The following is a 19646-nucleotide window of genomic DNA, read 5'->3' on the forward strand; positions in this document are numbered from 1 at the left end:
GGCCCGCTCAGGGCCCCGAGGCCTGTCCAGGGAGCTGCTGGGGTGTGAGCCACGCCGGTTGCTGTCCGCTCCAGCAGTGCTGAAAGCAGGGATTTGCAGCCCACATGCCGCCAGCATTGCTCACTCTCTGCCCGGCTGCCTTCAGCTGCCTGTCAGGCTGCTCTCGGTGCGGCTGTGGGAAGGGACCACCACGCTTGAGAGGGGTAGGAACGAGGCACCCACCGCCCTGGCCTCTGCAGCGAAGCTGCAACAGTTGCGGCTCTCACAGAGCCCCTGTTAGTGAGAGGGGTTAATGTTCATGGTTTTTTAGAGCGCGCTAATGCCAAAAGGCGTCTTGGCGCTACTTTCAGTAGAATAATTTTAGACTACAGTGCGAAGGCGAGGGTACACAAGAAACTAGGAAATATTTTGATACGTTAGCAAGGATTTTTAGGTCGTGGAGCTAAAGAGACAGGTCTTCACTTCCTTTCTGGTGATGTTTTGCATGACGTGCCCACGTCTCTTCCCCACCTCTTCCTAAAATCTAGTGACCTAAAGGTGACGGTTCAATGAAAGATGACACGGGCCTTTGTGAAAGCAAGGACAATATTCCATTTGACTGCGAGGTGGGGTAAGAAAACATAGCAATTTAAGGGGTTCTATGGGTTCTGTGTCCTGATGCCACTGCACCTGCTGCACCAATGATATCTACGCCCCTGGGTGCCAACCTGAGGACTTGGGTTAAATTTTCGGCACTTGACTGCACAAAATGTGTGATTCTGCGCAAATCACCCTATCTCTTGTTTCCCACCTGTTAAATAGGTGTGATGCAAATATGTAATGCGTTGTTTTGTAATGTTCTACATTAAAGGTCTATGTAAGGGGGTGGTTAAGGGTGGAGTGGCCAATTCCATATGCCTTACCATACGTCTGAGCATCGCCTGCTACTATAAAACCGCTATCTTTAAATTATAAGTTGACGTTTTTAAAACTAGATGGAAAACACACAGCAAAGCAAGTGGAACTGCACGTCACATGGTCACGAATACGTTTTGCTGTGTAGGGACTGCATTTTAGCAGGCCTTAGCTTTGCGGTTAGGACATCCGGGTTACCTGGTCTCTCAGACACAGGGTTATAGGCTCATAACGGCTTTTGAAAAGTCCTTACAGGCGCGTGCACACAGTCCCACTGGGTCCTTCACTGCCGTGCCTGTTGCTAGAGATGAAATATAACATCAACACGAAGTGCCTCGCTAGCAGTAACTTTAACATACGTTAGACAAGTGTACATACAGCGTTTCAGGAGCAAAGCGCTGGGTTCCCCCACCACCAGCCCGTGACGCAGGGGGGCTCACGGGCTGGTGGGCCACTTGAGCAGTAACTCTGAGCCGGAGCATCGAGCCACCCGGAAGGGCAGTAGCATCCGCAAGGTGCCTCGGTGCAGAGATTGTGCAGAGAGGCGCTAATATCACTTCCACGGGAACCCGAGCAACTGGAAAACAAATTGCGCTATTGATTTCCAACTCCGTGTATATTGGTTCTCATTAATTACCGTGCTTTAGTACAGGCTCTGCTTCCCCAGCGTCTGTTGCAAATCATCGCATTAAGCCCGCGCCGGGTATGTCTACCTCAACGGAGCATCGAAGCACGTCCCGGGGAAAAATATAAGACTGTCTGTGTCTTTAATTCTAAGCCGGAGACGCTCTTTGCGTGCAATTGAGGCTTATGCCGTAAAGCAGGCGCGGGGGGATTAGGGGGTGCGGGAAATCTCTCCTTTGAGGGGGTGGGAGAGTTAATGCGGCGCACCTGGATAAAAAACGCAAGGGGCGGCTAGGAGGCACGGGAGAGCTGGGGTGGTCCGGGGAGACCCTGCAGTGCTCCGTCCGCCTCCATCCTACCTCCTTCCGAGACTCCAGCACGCAGCGCTCGGTGGTATCCCAGGCTCCGCATAGGCGCATCCCTGGCTCCGGTACCCAGCTCCAACCCTCGGCGCGAGCTCCTGGCTCCAGTCCGCCCTGGTCATTCCTTCCGGCCCATGCACTTTCACATCTCCCGGCCGCTTCCTCTGCGGGCGCTCGTGCCTCCGGCTGCCTTTCCCCCGCCGGCCCTAAATGGAGATCAACAAGTCTGGTCTGAACCTCTAGCTTCTTAGCCTGCGAATCCGTCCTGAGTTGTCTGAAGTTCGCAACGGAAACTTGGAGGGTAGCGCCACCTACCGGCCTGAGTAGGAGTTTTCAAGGAAGGCTAATATTTCATGTATGGAGAAAAATAGCCAATTTGCCTGCAAAGGCTTGAAACTTGGCAGCGTTACTAAGATTCACTCAGGGCGACGCTGCGCGAAAACCAGCTGCATCATGAGCACGAGGAAAACTTGCAGATTTGTATTTACAGATGAAGGCGCTGGCCACGAAAAACAAATAACACTGCAAATATATAAGGCTATAAATGTGTTTAGCCTAGCACCAATGAGCATAGGCTGCTGAGCAGTATTTTGGATGATTTGTGTACTTGCAGCTTGCCCTCCTCTATCAATTCATGTAGAACCCTTACCGCCCATGCTAATGCTAATGCTCATACCATAACTCTCAGTGGACAGGAGCCAATTATAGTCCGTACAGGATCCATAATATAAGGAACTCCCCTTTCTGTACATTATAAGGATATTGCAAGTCACCGAGAAGTTCTATAGTCATATAGAGGAACGAGGCCGAAGGCTGAGTTCCTTTAGAAGGTTATGGAACTCTGAGATGTCTTGTAATATCCCTATCAAGTATGCCAGGGGGTACTTTATCTCATGTAATACATGGTCACACCATCACCTTTCCCACAAACCACATAAATCCTTGGTGCGTAGTTCTTTTGTATGAACGAGCGAGTATGTTTGCAAACATGAAAAATAAAGATGCAACATCTATTGCAAAATTAAACACATCAAAAACATGTGGATATTTGTTGCAAACAGATTAGGACAGTTAGGACATAATCCTAACTTAAGTCTGTCTTAAGTCTGTCTTAAATTTGTCTTAAGTCTGTTTTAAGTCTGTCTTAAGTCTATCTTAAGTTTGTCTTAAGTCAAACTTAAGATAAAATCCAAACTTCACTACTACTAAATGCCTTCTGTGAATATCAAAAGTAGTAAGTTTAGGATTTTGTCTTAAGTTAGTTCTGTGAATCGGGTCCACACTCTCTCTCTCTCATCTCTCCCTTCAAACTTGGTTAGTTGGAAAACTATTTTGTTTAAAGTACCCCTAACAAGCCACACTCATCTTTTTTTTCACTGCCTCTTATGCTCACCTTGTATCCTGCTTCTCATAATATAGTTTAGCAAGATATGCCAGCATAATTGTTGGTAAATCTGAAGCTTACTCTCCCCCAATCTTACGGATCAAGCTATGTCCCTGGGTCCACCTCTATTAATATGGTAAATATCTATCTATTCTATTAGCTAACACCTTTCAGAATATTTTGGAATCGCTTCTCAATAGTGCCAAGGCCAATTTGAATTCCAATCCAACGGGTCTTTTCAGGACTTGGGAATTAAAGTGATTTCCAACAGTGATGTAGTGATTCCCAAAGTGCTGGTGAAGGAAATACACAACGTTGTTAAGGTTCCAATTAGTAAGCTTGCATGATCTCTATTAAAATCTACCAAAAGGCCATTGGGGCCTGTGGTCCTATTTAGTTGAATTCCCCTAATAGCTATCGATTCCTCTTTCACTTCACTATGGTTATCAAATTCCTATCTACACTAACAAGATAACTGAGATAGTTTTGCATCTAGAGCACGGCCCAAAAATGGTGTCACCACATCTCTGTTACCAGGTTCGCCTAAGTACAGAGCTTGATAACATTTTTCAAATAGATCTGTCTTCACTTGTTCGTCTGTAGAAGGTTTACTGATAATTCCCTTGCATATAGTACAAAGTGTACTTAAGGCATGTACGTTAAATGTCACAAGTGACCTGCAACACACCTTGTGTGACAGCTAGATGACAATGACAGTGTAAAGCATGACTGCGGGCCTACCACTGTAGCCTGCTTGAGAAGCACTTTAAAATGTAAATCTGGCCTGTCAAAATAACCCTTTAAGCAGGCCTAACCTCTCCCTTTAAATATTAATGTCACCTCTAGGTAGGCCTTACATACAAATAAGGCAGAGTGCATGGTATTCAAAAGTAGGACAATTGTAAAGTTTAATGTTAAACATGTCATTATAGTGACAAGGCCCCAAAAGCTATTTTCACCGTAGTAGTAGTAGGGTTAGCTGTTCCCCAAGAAAGAACTGGGATACAATAATAAAGTTAACAATGGTATTTCCACCTGAGAAACAGGCACATATGTAATTTTAGACTTTTAAAAATGTTTAGTCCAAGCCCAATTCACTGGTAAAGTCAGATTCGTACTAAATATTTTACAAAAGGTACTTTTAGAAAGTTACCTTTTACCTACCTAAAGCCTCTAGCAACCCATTGGATGAGCTTCCATCTGTCACCCAGGAGCTAAATAGCTCATTTGATGAGGTGTGAACCTGCTCCCAGAGGTGGGACAAAGGGTTTGGGTGTGGGTAAGTGGTCTATTTCTCTGACAGGATGGCCTTTGTGGCACTGGCCATGAACTTAATGAACTTAAAGGGGCTTACCCTGTCACAGGCAGATGTAGCTAACTCCTGGGCCTGTCCCCTCCAATGTCCCTCTAATCAGCCAGGCACCAATCCCAGTAGAAGAGGAGCTGCTCCCAGAACCTGTTTTCAACTACCACAGACACTCATTTTCTTGGCAACCCCTCTGGGGTGGGCACAGGAGCTCTGCACCGGTGAATAAAGGTTTTGCCATGTTGGAATTAGATTGAGAGGGGCACGGTGAGATTATTTGCAGTTGACCTCACAGGAACTACTGCAAAAGGGGGTCTTGGAACTTATCCTTGTTGATTAGGGAGGGGTCAATAGTCACCAAAATCATAGTAGCAAACATAAATGTGGCACTCCTATGCACCCTCTTTAGAACACTATTAGATCTGTAGAAGACAAAAGGATTGTGCCTACTGTTGATACCTGTGAGAGGACCTGAAAGGCTAGACCTGCTCCCACTTTTACCCAGGATAAAGAAGTAGACTTCAAAGGTGAGTTGGCTGACTTCCTCCTAATCTACAGTGTCTCAACAAACTGCTAGAAGCCTATTTCCTGAAGAGTCCCAACTGGACTTGCCCTGGACCCTGCTGATGGTGTCCACCGGAGTGAGCCATGACTCTCAAGTGTTGTTCCAGAGGCCCTGGGACCCATGGTTGTGTCAAGTGTACTCCTGCGAGAATCTGGCCTGGTATATGTTGTCCACTTAGTAAGTGGGCACCCTGCACCAGTCCAGACAACCCTTATGGCGATTTAAGAGGTCTTAGACAACCTTAGAAAGCTCTCTAAGTGGTAGCTGTGGAGAGCAGCCCTCAGGCTTAGTCCAGGATGAGTGTAAAGCAGCTTGTTTTACCAGAATGCAATTGTATATGTATAAATTAAGTGAAACAGAACCAAACAAGGCATTTATAAAATATGTGTTTATTATATAATACTCTCTAACACATACAAATGACTCCTACCTGGAGATATGCACAATACAAACAATACTTTGCAAAGAAATCAAGTAAATAGCATGGAATACACAGTGGACCCCAGGGGGGAGCAAACTATTTACTAAGAAAGTGGTATAAGAACCACCAATCGGGTCAGGACAATGTTGAGAGGATGTAGAAGTGCTGGGGACCCAAGGAACCATCCAAGGTGAGTGACTAGGAACCCCACGAAGAGCATGTGCTCTTCATGGTGCCTCTAATGGCGTTTTTATCACCGGTGTGGGGCTAGAAATTCATGTGTTCCATGATTGGCATGGTTTCGACGTCGAAGATAGTGCAGGTGATTGATTCCTTGTGGACGATGGCAATGCCAACTGTCTGGCTGCTGGTGCAGTCGCTGTGTTTCATCTTGCAGCCAGTGGGTGTTGCTGTGTCGATGTCCGGGGTCGATGCGGGGGTGAGCCAGGTCTCTGTAATGAATGTTACATCGCGCTCAAGAGTGGAGATGTTGCCCCAGACTTCAGTGGCATGTTTGCAGAGCAATCTGGCGTTAATCAGGAGGCAGCTGAGTTGTTTCAGGGGGGTCTCTTTGATGGTGGCTGATGCTGGGTTAGAGGTAAATTGGCACTGGAGGCAGGTGAGGGGTCCCGCTGTGGAGTTAGGTGAAGCAAGGCAGCAATTGTTGTTGGGTCCAGGGCATTAAAGTCAGTGGCTGAATACCTGTGGGAGTGCAGAGGGTCAAGGCTTGTGGTGCTGGGTGCAGCCTAGGAGCAGACAGGCTTGCCTTTGGTGAGCCTTTGGCATACCAGCGTGCAGCTGCACAGTGGCCTCCATAAGTAGTCCTGGGAGAGACTGTTAGGGAGGCAGGAGGGCAGCGAGCAGGGAAACAGTGGGAGCGGGAAACGGTGGGAGCGGGAAAAACAGCAGGAAAATGGCACGATTACTGGGAGAGCAGGTGCCCAAGAGGAATTCTAAAATTCAAAAGGCCAAAGTAAAAGCGAAATAAATATAAAAAAACAACTACAATTAGAATTACAGTTATTGTCAGAGCATAGCACAGATGCACTTAAACAATATGTGGCAAGAGAACCAATGAGCGGTCTCCTGACCTCAGGAGGGTAGCTGGAACTGGCCGCTTTGGGGCTGCAAGTGAGGCAGCAGACCCACAGAGCTAGACAGCGGCTGCAGGCTAGCGGCGCAAGACAAGGGGTCAAGGGTTACTGACCGGAGCAACGCAGTGACCTCCATAAGTATTCCTGGGCGGTGCGGTGGGCTGGCAGGTAGGCGGGAGGGAGGGCAGTGAGCAGGGAAACGGCAGGAGCGGGAATAAGGAGAGAAAATGGCACAAATATTGAGAGAGCAAGTGCCGCAGAGAAATTCTAAAATACAAAAGGCCAAGGTGAATACCAAAAACAATTAAAATTAGAATTATGGTTATTGACTGAGCAGTGTGCAGATACACTAAACAATACGGGGCAGGAAAACCAACGAACAGTCACCTGACCTCAGGAATATGTCTGGAACTGGCGGCTTTGGGGCTGCAAGCGAGGCAGCAGATTCATGGAGCTAGACAGCAGCAGCTGGGGAGCGACGCAGAGACTAGGTATCAAGTGCTACTTACTGGAGCCATGCATCAGCCTCAATAAGTAGTTCTGGGAGGTGGTACTGGCTGGCTGGGAGGTGGAAGGGCAGTGAGCAGGGAAATGGTGGGAGCAAGAAAATGGCAGGAAAATGGCACAATTACTGGGAAAGCAAGTGCCCAAGAGAAATTCTAAAACACAAAAGGCCAAAGCCTTTGAAGTGGGGGATTCCCTATACCACGCCTACATATGGTTCTGAAAAGTTCTTTCCTTCCCCTGTCAATGCTTCAAGAAGTCTGGGGTGACAAAAGACAGGGCAGGCCTGGAGTCAGATTCCTTTGTGTGTATGTGGCAGAGTCCTTTGAAGTGCAAGTGGGGTTGGGCACAGTTCATTCCAGTCATCCTGCCAGGAAGGCCCATCCTGTCCACACCTAAGCCCCTTTTGTGTCACTGTAATTAAAAAGTGATAGTAATTGTCGTGTCTCACGACATTGCGCAAAACAAACAAAGAAGAATAACTCTTGAGATATTCAGTAAAAATATATCCTGTTTAGAGAAAATCAGGGCTTCATAGGGAGCGAAGGCCTGGTTCTGTATTATAGAGAAACAATGCGCTTTGGAACCTTCTACTGCAAAGTTTTGGCAGGAGCGGCTCCTGTCAGGGAAAAGAGGTGAGGCAGGGGGGTCAGGAGAGTGGATGTGGGACGACAGAGACTAATAAAAAAATAAAAGAGAACTTACCTGTCACCCTCCAGCATTGTGCTCTTCTGCTCCTATCCTTTCCAGTGCAGCCAGACACAGGCTCCAAGAATGCCCTGAAGTCAATCCTGATGCAGCTCTCATGCATGAGAGCAACTTCAGGATTTGTTGCATGTTTATCTAGGGTCCTGATCGATACTGTGACCTTATGCCCCTATTCGGCTATAAATCCATTTTATTCCGTATATTGGCATAACCGTTCAAGTGCGATATTCAGAAAGTCATCTCTGACCTCACACGAACAGAGCCACGTTCAAGGATATCTCTCTCTGCCACTTCCTTTGCGACCAATTAGTGCAATGACAGAGCAGAAGTCACTATCTGATATTCCTAGATTAACACTCCGAGTTCTTCAACAAGATAAAAACTCAGCAAACTGGGAAATCCCCCTTGCTATGTTTTGATTAGTAATAGAACTCTAATGAGCAACTGATAGCTATCACTTCCTAGTGATATCTTTAATTGACGTCTTATGTCCAGCAAACTTGCGTCAAACCCGGCACCTGTCAGGTATAAATACTACCAACGTTGCCTTAAGCAATGAGAGCGGTTGTGCACCCTGTTGTGCATACCGTTGCTGTTGCCGAGCACTGTAGCACTCTGTCGCTGCAGCCTGCTATCCCTGTGGTGGTGAAGCTACTGATACCATTATCGCTGCTAAAGCGCGAACGATGGTCCAGTACGCTTAGGAGCCGAACAGACGTCCCTCTGCGAAGAGCCTAGCAGATCCAGCTGCCCGCGGACGCTGTCCCCCGCCTCCTCCTCTCGACGCGCTGAAGAAGAGCCGCTGCCTTTCTCGTGCGGAGAAATCCAGCTCCGGCGTTTCCGGTTTACCCTCGCGGGTGACAGGGATATCGAGCTTCCCCTGAAGGAGATACCAAACCTCCATCATTCTATTCAGAGGTATGGTGCTGACTAAACCCTTAAATGAGAATTCTTGAAACAAACCTTGGCAAAACCAACTTAACTTAAAGCTACTTACTTACTCCCCTTCCACGTGTTAGGCTTAGGTCAGGCACACTGGGGTAGGCTTAGTTAGAAGCACCAGTTGAGTATTTTAGCCTAATGTATATATGACTGTATATATGTTTTATTACTTTTAACCATTGTATGGCTAAGAAACCATATCAATGATTTTACAGTATTATTTCGCAATACTTATCTTACTGTACGTACTTTTTATAATAACAAGTCTTGCAATTGTGGCAATACATTTCTCTTGTACGAGAAGAAAGACTGTTCAATAAATGTTAACCCTTTATTGACAAACGCCCGTCTCTCTATTCTCTACATCTCGTGAAAGTAAACTGCACTAGACTGACTGAGTGAAATACATGTCTTTTGTTTCACACGACCCTAGAGATCGACTCTTGATCTGAGGAGCAAAGTTGTCATGTTGCACGGTTGTTGGAAAACTGAATCCCTTCTTGTCTGTGCCTGGGAAGCTGATCACTTCCTATACAGAGAAGAAAGTTTCCAGTGACCTCTGAGCTAGTTGGTAACACACCCAATTAAGTTTAGCATAGTCAGTAGAGGCCTGGAATATCCGCAGTTCCACGTCGATACTACTGTTTATGTTATTCCAATGCGCAGGGCCTAGTGGGAAACTAGGAACTACACTACATGGCGCCCAAACGTTTGGTAAGGCGATAAACTAACGCAAGACAGTAGAGTAACTCAGTCGTGCATATTTCACACAGACCCCTTTCTCCCGTAAATACTCCAATAGACGTCTGGAGTGGGTGAAAGTTTAAAATCCGCCCGACCTTAGTAGGAAGAGATTCCTATGTAAAGCTCTGGTTTATTCAACGTTGAAGGATACAGTGTTCCAAAATATTGTGCACCTAATCTTTGTCTCCTTGGAGACCTACTCTGCAAACTTCGCATTTTTACAAATGTCGGTAGAAAATAACGGAACCTCTGGGGCCGCAGTAGATGCGACTCAGCAAGGTCCCGAATACACAGACACGGATGCTATTATCATCCCGGTCCACTTAAGAAGATCTATAACTTTAAAACTTATAGAAAACGGACTGACACCTCAAGGTGGTACAGTAATTTTCGTGATAGAGGCTCACGAGTATCGGCAGACAGAGGTATTCTATTCATGAATAAACTTTCCAGCGGTAAACGCTAGAACAAAAGAGTTTCACTATTACAAAATAGAGAAACCTCCGGAAGAGTACGCTCCTTTCGAGGAGATTGAAATTCCACTTAAATTTCAAGAGCACCTGCTCTGGTTTAATGGCGCCCTAAAACACAATGATCACATAACTAGGCTTGGTCCACTAGGTAGACCAGGAGCCACGTGGCCGGTTCTAGCCAGCTACACACCACATCCTGACATTGCAAGAATGTCTAAGGAAGAGCTGTTAGCACAGCTCAAAACACTAATAAAAATACATAGGCAATTAGTCCAATATGTAATGCGGACTGCAACAGTCCAGCCAGCTGTTAATACACCACAGCTGACCCCTCATCAGGGGAACACAAATAAAATTACACCACAGAACATACAGTCATGTCTTGGTAAAACACCGTAAAACGGGAACAAATTCCTTTCTGGTTAGCACAGAAAATCACTCAAATAGAGGCAGTATTTCCTGATACTACCCCTATTGAGAAACACAGAATCTTGACCATCTGCCTTCCTATGGGAATCGCACCACACGTGGAGGACTGTGACACTTGGGGTACAGTCTTTGCTTCCATTTATACAAAAACACACGGTGTTCCGTCTATGGTGGTAATACCAGAAGTGCTAAAACAGATTCAAAATGAATTCGGTCCAGAGCCCGCTTTAAATCTAGGTATGAAATTACTGAAAGACTTCAAGCAGGTCTCGGCTATATTATTAGCCAACATAAAAGGAGAAGCAGCATCTGTGGCGATTCGCCAGAAGGTGAGGGAAACAGATATAAAAGATCCTGTTGAGCTTGCAAAAATCATAGAAAAATGCTATGAAGAATTAGGTAGAGACAGCTTGGGTGGGAAACCGGTAAAGCCCCAACTGCTCGAAAGTCCTGAAAAATTATTTATTAAAAATAATTTAAACACTCCTAAAAAGAGCTGGGATGGAAATAAACAATCCACTCCCAAGGAAAAAGTTTTGCAGTCCAGAGGAAGGTCTCCTCGACGGAGGGAAAGAACTCCGACTCGAGAACGCCAGTCTCCCCAGAGGGAGCCCTCTGAGAAAAGATATAACCTTAGAAATAGGGATAATCTGAAAAAACCTGATAGATATCAAAGTAATGATACACGTCCCTCTCGATCTCTTCCACAGAATTTGGAAAGAAGAGGACGGTCAGACCCAGGAGAGCACACCAAGTCCAAAGACAAGGAACCTGCTCAAAATAAGAAATCTCAATTTCAGAAAAAGAAGGTAGCCAGTATTAGAGTAATCAACCATGCCGAGAATACTGAGGACACAGTTGAAAAACGGGGAGTGGGCATTGACAATGTTGGACAGTGCAGCAGAGATCAGTATAGCGCGCAAGATCTTGATGAGTCATCTGGAGACAGTGGACACGAATGAATACATTCAGGTTGAAACTGCCGACACCAGACTTAGCGAGCCCCATAAAATATACGAAATAACATTGCGTATGGAGGATGATAAGACTAGGAAAATTAAGGGTCTATTTTGGGATAAGCTCTCAAAAGGCTATGATATTCTGTTAGCTGAAAAAGATTGGCCCCCGGCGTTTGTCAGGGAGTGCCCTCGTGGCGAAGAAGTGATTATGCCTGCCTTCTCGAATCACATTCCGATTCACAAAAAATACACATATGCAAGGAAATGGGCAGTGGCCCAGGCACCTGCATTATATAAAAATCATGTAGGATGGGATGAGGACTCTCCTCCTCACAAAATCCAGTTAAAAAGTGAACCAACTGCCCAACGGCAGTATCCCATAAAGCAAGAAGCTAAAAAACAGGTCAGGGAGATCTTAGATCAACTTGAGTACCAGGGGGTGATTGAAACATGCACCTCTCAAATGAACAATCCTTTGTTTCCTGTCTCCAAGCCAGACAATTCATATCGTCTAGTTTTGGACTATAGACATCTTAATACATGTTGTAAAACTTTTGCAGTACAAAACTCGCATAGTGCAGCCCTAATGAATAATATAGTTAGGAAAAATATAAAACGACATTAGACATATCTAATGGTTTCTTTTGTCAAAACATTGCACCAGAAAGCAGATATTTGACCGCTTTCTCCGCATTTGGGTCGCAGAAAAAATTCTGTCGACTCCCACAAGGGTTCAAGAATAGCCCAGGACTATTCTCAGCTAGGGTAACAGAGTTACTACAAATCTATGATGATGAGGCATTATCTTACGTAGATGATATCTATCTCACAGACGACGACTTGGATACTCACTTGAAAAGAGTGAACACCATTATACTTGGGTTCGCAGCAGAGGGTTACAAATTCAACTTTAAAAAGTCTCAAATTGCCCATCTGACAGTACTGTTTTTAGGGTACGAATTATCAAGTGAAGGGAAAAGCCTAGCGGACAACTTCTTAGAGAAGTGCGCTGTACTCCAAGCTCCAAAAACGCTGAAGAATTTACAATCCATATTAGGTTTTCTGAATTTCGGAAGAACTTACATTCTAAATTACGCAGAGAGGGTTAAACCTCTCTACGAACTAATTAAACCTGATTTTAAACAAATCAATTGGACTCAAAAACACACAGAAATTTTGAGATCACTGCAAACAGACATGTTAGCAAAAACAAAATTAGATACACGTGACAACACACGTGATCTTGTAATCCGAGTCATCCCAGGAAGATGCGGATTCACATACCTAACCTCTAATGAGGGAGAAAAGGTACCAATTTCAATTAAATCTCACTTGTACACACAAGCAGAAAAAACATTCAGTCACACAGAAAGAACTGTGAACGCAGTGCAAATCGCATTAGCAAATGAACGAGAACTAGCACACGGCAAAAGGATTAACATCCTCACAGCGGAATCCGCCTTCGAAGCGCTATTCAGCCCAGTAAACCTGCCTACAGTGTCACTGGATCCGAAATGGATACAGTGTATAGATTCTCTAGGAGCGGAAGACGTAAAATACTATTTCGCCCCGCAATTCGAAGAACTGAATGATTTAGAATATGAAGAAGAATATCCTCTGCCAATCGAAATTCTGCCTCTCCCACAATATGCCTGTATAATCTATACAGATAGCTCTGTACAGCATTTCAACGTAGAGAGAAAATCCTACGATACAGCATGTGCGATCATTAAATGTCGTTGGCTGTGCGGTAAAATCAAACCGAAAGTAACAAAAACCGAATCAGTAAAGTATTGTTCGGTTCAGAGAACTGAAATTAGATGTTTAAAGATGGCGCTCGAAAATGCAGAACGTGAATTCCCGACACTTATAGTGTGCGATTCTCATTTTTGCGTCAACTCTTACAATAACAAACTGCAGAGTTGGATTGAAAACGACTACAAAGATGACACAGGTGCCACAATAAAGCATAAATTGCTCTGGAACGAGGTAGCTCTTTTAGGTAAAGAACTACAAAAGACTCACGTGATTCACGCACAGAGTCTTCAACGTGATGGCGTTCACGTTGCAGGGAATTCATTGGCTAATACAGCCACCGCGGAAGCAACTAAACCGGCTTCCGTAGCCACAAAAAAACGTACAGATAAATACATAGACGGGGAAATCATGCTGGCAGTAAAAACGACCGTAAAAGGCGACTGTGCAGCACTACCCGTGAATTATCCACTCAATTATGCATACATAATCGATGCAAACTCCGTTCCTTTTGCTCGAATCCCTGGAGTGGGGGATAGAGTAATTCCAAACAGGAGCAGGAGGGGCTTCCTCTTACTGGAAGCACACATGGGGTTGGGTCTGAGACACCAAACAATCAAAGCCTCTCTGAAAGAATTACAATCAGAGTACTGGTGGCCAGGAATGAGTATAGATATCCAATGTTTTGCTCAAAATTGTGAAGACTGCAACAGAGATCACAGTAATGAACAGGCCAGTGTAGTTTCAGGATCCCTGCTAGACAGCATAAGGCGGTCTATCTGCGCAATCAAAGAAGAGAAGCGCGTCCCAGTGTACACCATTAAGACGAAAAGCACTTAGAAAATGAGGCCCCAGCGCTCGGCTGACGCTAGAACGGTTATAAAAGATTTGCGAGTCTTTATCGGCACATACGCAATTACCACGTTCCATTCTGACCAGGGTCCTGCTTTCAGCTCTCGAGCCTATAAGGAGGCCATGGCCAGCATGGGAATTGGGTTGCGGTATTCTTGTCCGTCGCACCCCGAAGGGAACAGTGTGGTAGAAAGAAAAAACCGTGACATAAAGCAATCTATAACAGCGAAGGTATTAGGTTCAGGCGCTGGGTGGGTCAAACATTTAACAAGTGTCCAGACTAGTCTTAATAACATGCCAAGAAATTCTCTAAAAGGTTTCAGCCCATACGAACTATTGTTCGGAATTAGAATGCGCGTTCAGGACCTCGATAGTCAGATGTCAGTGGTACAAGAAGAAACAACGCACTTTGATGTAAAGGATCGTTTGGCTGTTTTACAGGAACTGAACGAAACAAGAAAATCCTTAAGCAACACAAAGTTAAAGCAACAGCCACCTACCACTGACGAGGCACCACCAGCAACAGCCCCAGCAAGGCCTGTCTGGATTCCAAAGATTGGGGATCTAGTCAGAGAAAAGATCGTGGTTAAGAAGGAATTTGGGCCTTCTTACAGAAAAGCAGTACCTGTCTTGGCAGTCACCGGAACAAGATCAGTTGTGCTACCGCCCCTTGCTGGTAAAAAGGAGAACAGAGTCGTGTCTATCGATCTGGTAAAACCACAAGCATGTGGCCTATAATCAACAGTAGGCCCAGTGGACTCCCAAGAAATAACAGAATACCCAAACTTGCAACAATCCAAGAGGTTCAAACTGAAAGACTCATCACATTCGATCAGCCTGCAGTGCACAATGAAGGACTATGCAATAATGCCATGGAACTCGTGCCTCTTGAAACACAGATTGAAACAGTTCGTCAAGAAACAGCACCAGTCTACAATGATGTGGCATCAGAAAGTGCTACCGAGAGACAGATTGAAAGAACAATCCCATCAATTGACAGAACTGCCTCTGGTTATTTCATCAACTTCGACAACTTCTCTGAAGATCAAAACGACCCGAAGTGATGCCAGAAACAAAAAAGTATTCTAAAGAAAATACAACAGGACTCCTTCAACAAATCAAAGAATTATATCTGGATTCACCGTTGATTGAGCATTGGATTATCTCAGGGGTATTCATACTCCTACGATGCCTAATTTTAGTGTTAATTTTAGGAAAGTTTATTACAATTGAATGGACACAGCAAGTCAGAACATCAACCTAGTCCTGAAACCACACAGATCATCCCACGTGAAGAAAAGAGAACTGTCAACAGTAAATGTCACAGCAATTCCAATACCTGGTGGGGTTGTATGGGAGAAAACAGACTATGACATATATGGTCCGGTAGAAATCCTGAAGTATCCTCATCAACTAAAGGTTTCCTTAAGTGACTTTGTAAAACCGAGTACATTCTCTGATGATTGGGACTTTAACAGTATTAATGACATGATGTCTGATTTAGTAATGTCAGCTAGATTCACAGATCATGATTATTTACAAGGTTCATCTAGTTATGAGCAGTTATTCTGTTACACCCACTATGGGGATCACTACTTGCATAAATCTGCACAGCCTAGAAATGTTTTTATGTATAATCAATGGGAACATTGTTCTACACCCCCTAAAAACAGTTCTAAAGCATTTTTTGAGAAATTCAAATACTTCTCAGGGTTTAACACCAGTAATGCAGAAACGTTTTATTACAAACTGTTAGATAAAACAGGAATGAAAACAATGCTGACAAATTCTAAATTGATATATTCAGAAGCATTTTATGACAAAATGATGACATTTGGTTTTGATTATTGGAAAAATAATATTGAAACGAAAACAATCTGGGGTACAAAAGATTGGCAGGTGCAAGGCATTGAAGCACTATTTAGAACCTGCATGATACCAGAACAAATGTTGTTTTTAAATGACACAATACACCAAACATCTTGTCTTGGCCTAGCTAAGATCAAAGACCTTAAAACACCGTCTATACCAAAGCCAATACCTGAAAATGCAACTGCAGATATTGAGTTAGACGTAACACAAATTTTAAATTTGAACAGAACACATCCTGATTGGAAAAAGTGGTTAATCTGGCCTACTGACACAAACAGCTGTCAAGATAGATTCCTGAATAAAACACAGGGGTTAAAAATGACCAGATTAGACTCGAGATATTCCCAGAGACAACATCCAGGGATTATAACAACATACAGTGTAGGGAAACTCTGCCTCGAATGGCTAACAACATCCACACTGGCTGAAATTAAGCAACACTTGTCTTTACTAAAAGAAGGTGCTGATTTGCGCGATTTCATTCTTGGACCACGCAAACAGCGTCAAAAGCGTTTCATAGCGACCAGTATCTATGCTGCTTACAACGAGGCTTGGAAAGTCAAACAAATTGAAACTGCTGAAAAAATACGAGAAATTGATCGTATTAATTTGGAGAAATCTCTTTCTGTAGTAGACAATGGGTTAATGACTCTGTCTTCCAGAATATATTCGTTGGACAATATTGTATCATCTGCCTTTGATGTGATAGACAGAGATTTGCTAATGTTACAACATGGCCAGTCTCAATTACGCTCTATTATAGAACTAGGCTGGACGCTGCAAAATCTCCGTTCAGGCTATGTGCCTTGGCGTTTAATCAACACAACGTCATTATTTTCCAGTTTTAACCTTATTGATAAACAGATCAGTTTGGCACAGAAAGGAGCAGACTATACAATCCTGAGCATCGAAAAACTCGAGAGATTACCATTGACAATGTCAGAGAGTCCTGTCATTGAATGGATAATACACGGAATTATCACAATTCCGATAACAACTTTCCGATTTAAAAAGTGCCTTGAGTACATACCTGCTGGCCAGTATGAACAATTGGGTAAAGGATATGTAAAATCTGAATGGAAATTACCATACACTCATTCTTGCTATAGTGACAGCGACAAAAATGTATTTCTTAGTGGTAATAACTGTAAACATTCACTAAGCGGTATACTTTTGTGTCAGGGTATTAATTTACACGGAGCATGTGATGGAAATTCTAACAACCTTTCATGCCACCAGCTAGTCACACCTGCAACTCAGATAGAGCCCTTCATTATGCAACTTTCGAACGGGAGTTACATTCTTAGAACGGATCACAGATGTTGTGGCCTTGTGCCAGGGAAAAGTTATCTAGTAGAAGTAACATCCATGGTCAAATGCTGTATGCAAGCATTGTTTCCGAGTGGGGCTGCAGACTCAGTGACTCCCATCTGGCCTCGTCTGAATCTCTATTCTATACGAATTGATACTTTAAGCAAAGTTAAATCTGTACTTTTACAGACAACAGTGCCTATAACGTCATCAAAAGAGACGTATGATCTTCTAGTTGCAAGGACAGCTACTGAAGTTCATGACCTTTTATCAACAAATTGCCCCGTGCATTTCGTACAAATGCTAAGCCCACTCCTTAACATGTCTAGTGCCACAAGCGTCCCAGGCATATTCAAGACAGTCTTTACGGGACTGCTAATGCCTTTTCAAGCAATTTTGGGAATCGTTCCTAATTTTGTGCACTCTGTTTTTGGCGGCATACCATTATTGTTGGGACTTTTAGCAGGGATTTTATTTTTGACCCTCCTACTTCGTTATGGCAAGCCTCAGCTCAGACATAGCTCCCATGGGAATGGAAGAGACAATCCTAGCAATGCGCTACCGGGACAGGATAACTAACGTCCTCGGATTGACCAGGCTGAGAGATCTAAACATGACCTGGTTCCTTTCATTCAGACCTGTATGCAAAATTGCATTTTACCTGTGCTACGATGTATGCTTTGCGGCGATGAATGCGTGTTGGACATCTGTCTTTCACTTCCATCAGCAGTACCAATGGACGTCGATACTTTGCTCAGTCCAATAACGGCTCACGCATTGTGTTGTCCCCAGCGGCTACCAATCCTGATGACGGCATTTGTGGAGACTCCTGTACTACAGCCAAGTGGTAACAGTGGAGCAAGTGACAAAAGCAACATCACCCAGGTACGGCCCTCTGTGAGCATTGCTGCTCCTGACTACGATGACAGCAATCATTCTCACACCTGCCAAGTTACAGCGCTATCAAATTTGGTTGAACTGTCACCTGAATTTGTAGACCAATTCTTTGCGAGCCTGTCTGATATGATGTTCCCACCCATACAGAAACAATAACTTTTAAGAAGCTTTCCGACTCACAGCGTTCCCATGAAACTCTGAATTCGGCCTTCACTTCTAGTCAACAAAGACTGCTAGCAGCGTTGGAACTCTGTTTCCCCGTTCAAGCATTAATTCTCTTTGGATTGGATATTTTTCAAATATTGACCTTTTTTTGGCACGAACAAATCTTTGCTTGAGGTAAAATCTATTCTTAAAGAACAGAAGTTCATACTTCTATTTTTTACACACACCTAGAGACATAACAACTTACATTAGCCTCTAGCACACATTTTTGCAAATGCATTTATATGTGATGATTTATCTCGCCCTTCTTCTGTCAGAGATACTTCATGTGTAATTTTTATGCATAATTGTTCATTGATTTCACATGCCATAATTTTTTAATGATTTCTATGCTTCAATAACGTACAGTACCTAAATTCCATGTATTACAAGTACGCCTATTTCGAATGCATTTATGTATTTTGGGGTGGGCAATGTTACACATGCATCCTATAGCTTTAGTTTTAGTAATTTGATGGACATGTAAACGTGGAGTGGGTGTTGCGTGTTTATCTAGGGTCCTGATCGATACTGTGACCTTATGCCCCTATTCGGCTATAAATCCATTTTATTCCCTATATTGGCATAACCGTTCAAGTGCGATATTCAGAAAGTCATCTCTGACCTCACACGAACAGAGCCACGTTCAAGGATATCTCTCTCTGCCACTTCCTTTGCGACCAATTAGTGCAATGACAGAGCAGAAGTCACTATCTGATATTCCTAGATTAACACTCCGAGTTCTTCAACAAGATAAAAACTCAGCAAACTGGGAAATCCCCCTTGCTATGTTTTGATTAGTAATAGAACTCTAATGAGCAACTGATAGCTATCACTTCCTAGTGATATCTTTAATTGACGTCTTATGTCCAGCAAACTTGCGTCAAACCCGGCACCTGTCAGGTATAAATACTACCAACGTTGCCTTAAGCAATGAGAGCTGTTGTGCACCCTGTTGTGCATACCGTTGCTGTTGCCGAGCACTGTAGCACTCTGTCGCTGCAGCCTGCTATCCCTGTGGTGGTGAAGCTACTGATACCATTATCGCTGCTAAAGCGCGAACGATGGTCCAGTACGCTTAGGAGCCGAACAGACGTCCCTCTGCGAAGAGCCTAGCAGATCCAGCTGCCTGCGGAACGCTGTCCCCCGCCTCCTCCTCTCGACGCGCTGAAGAAGAGCCGCTGCCTTTCTCGTGCAGAGAAATCCAGCTCCGGCGTTTCCGGTTTACCCTCGCGGGTGACAGAGATATCGAGCTTCCCCTGAAGGAGATACCAAACCTCCATCATTCTATTCAGAGGTATGGTGCTGACTAAACCCTTAAATGAGAATTCTTGAAACAAACCTTG

General features: G+C 44.2%; 1 protein-coding gene across 1 annotated transcript in view; it reads right to left on the reverse strand.

The window, feature by feature from the left end:
• Positions 1-2113, reverse strand: part of KCNB1 (potassium voltage-gated channel subfamily B member 1) — a 630443-nt gene extending 628330 nt beyond the window's left edge. The window contains exon 1 of the mRNA XM_086932626.1: positions 1878-2113. The gene's annotated coding sequence lies outside the window, so the exon portion shown is untranslated. The remainder of the gene's footprint in view (positions 1-1877) is intronic.
• Between the last annotated feature and the right edge of the window lie 17533 nt (positions 2114-19646).

This window comes from Lissotriton vulgaris, chromosome 7 (assembly GCF_964263255.1).
Source record: "Lissotriton vulgaris chromosome 7, aLisVul1.2, whole genome shotgun sequence".
In the NCBI taxonomy this organism is placed as follows: domain Eukaryota; kingdom Metazoa; phylum Chordata; class Amphibia; order Caudata; family Salamandridae; genus Lissotriton; species Lissotriton vulgaris.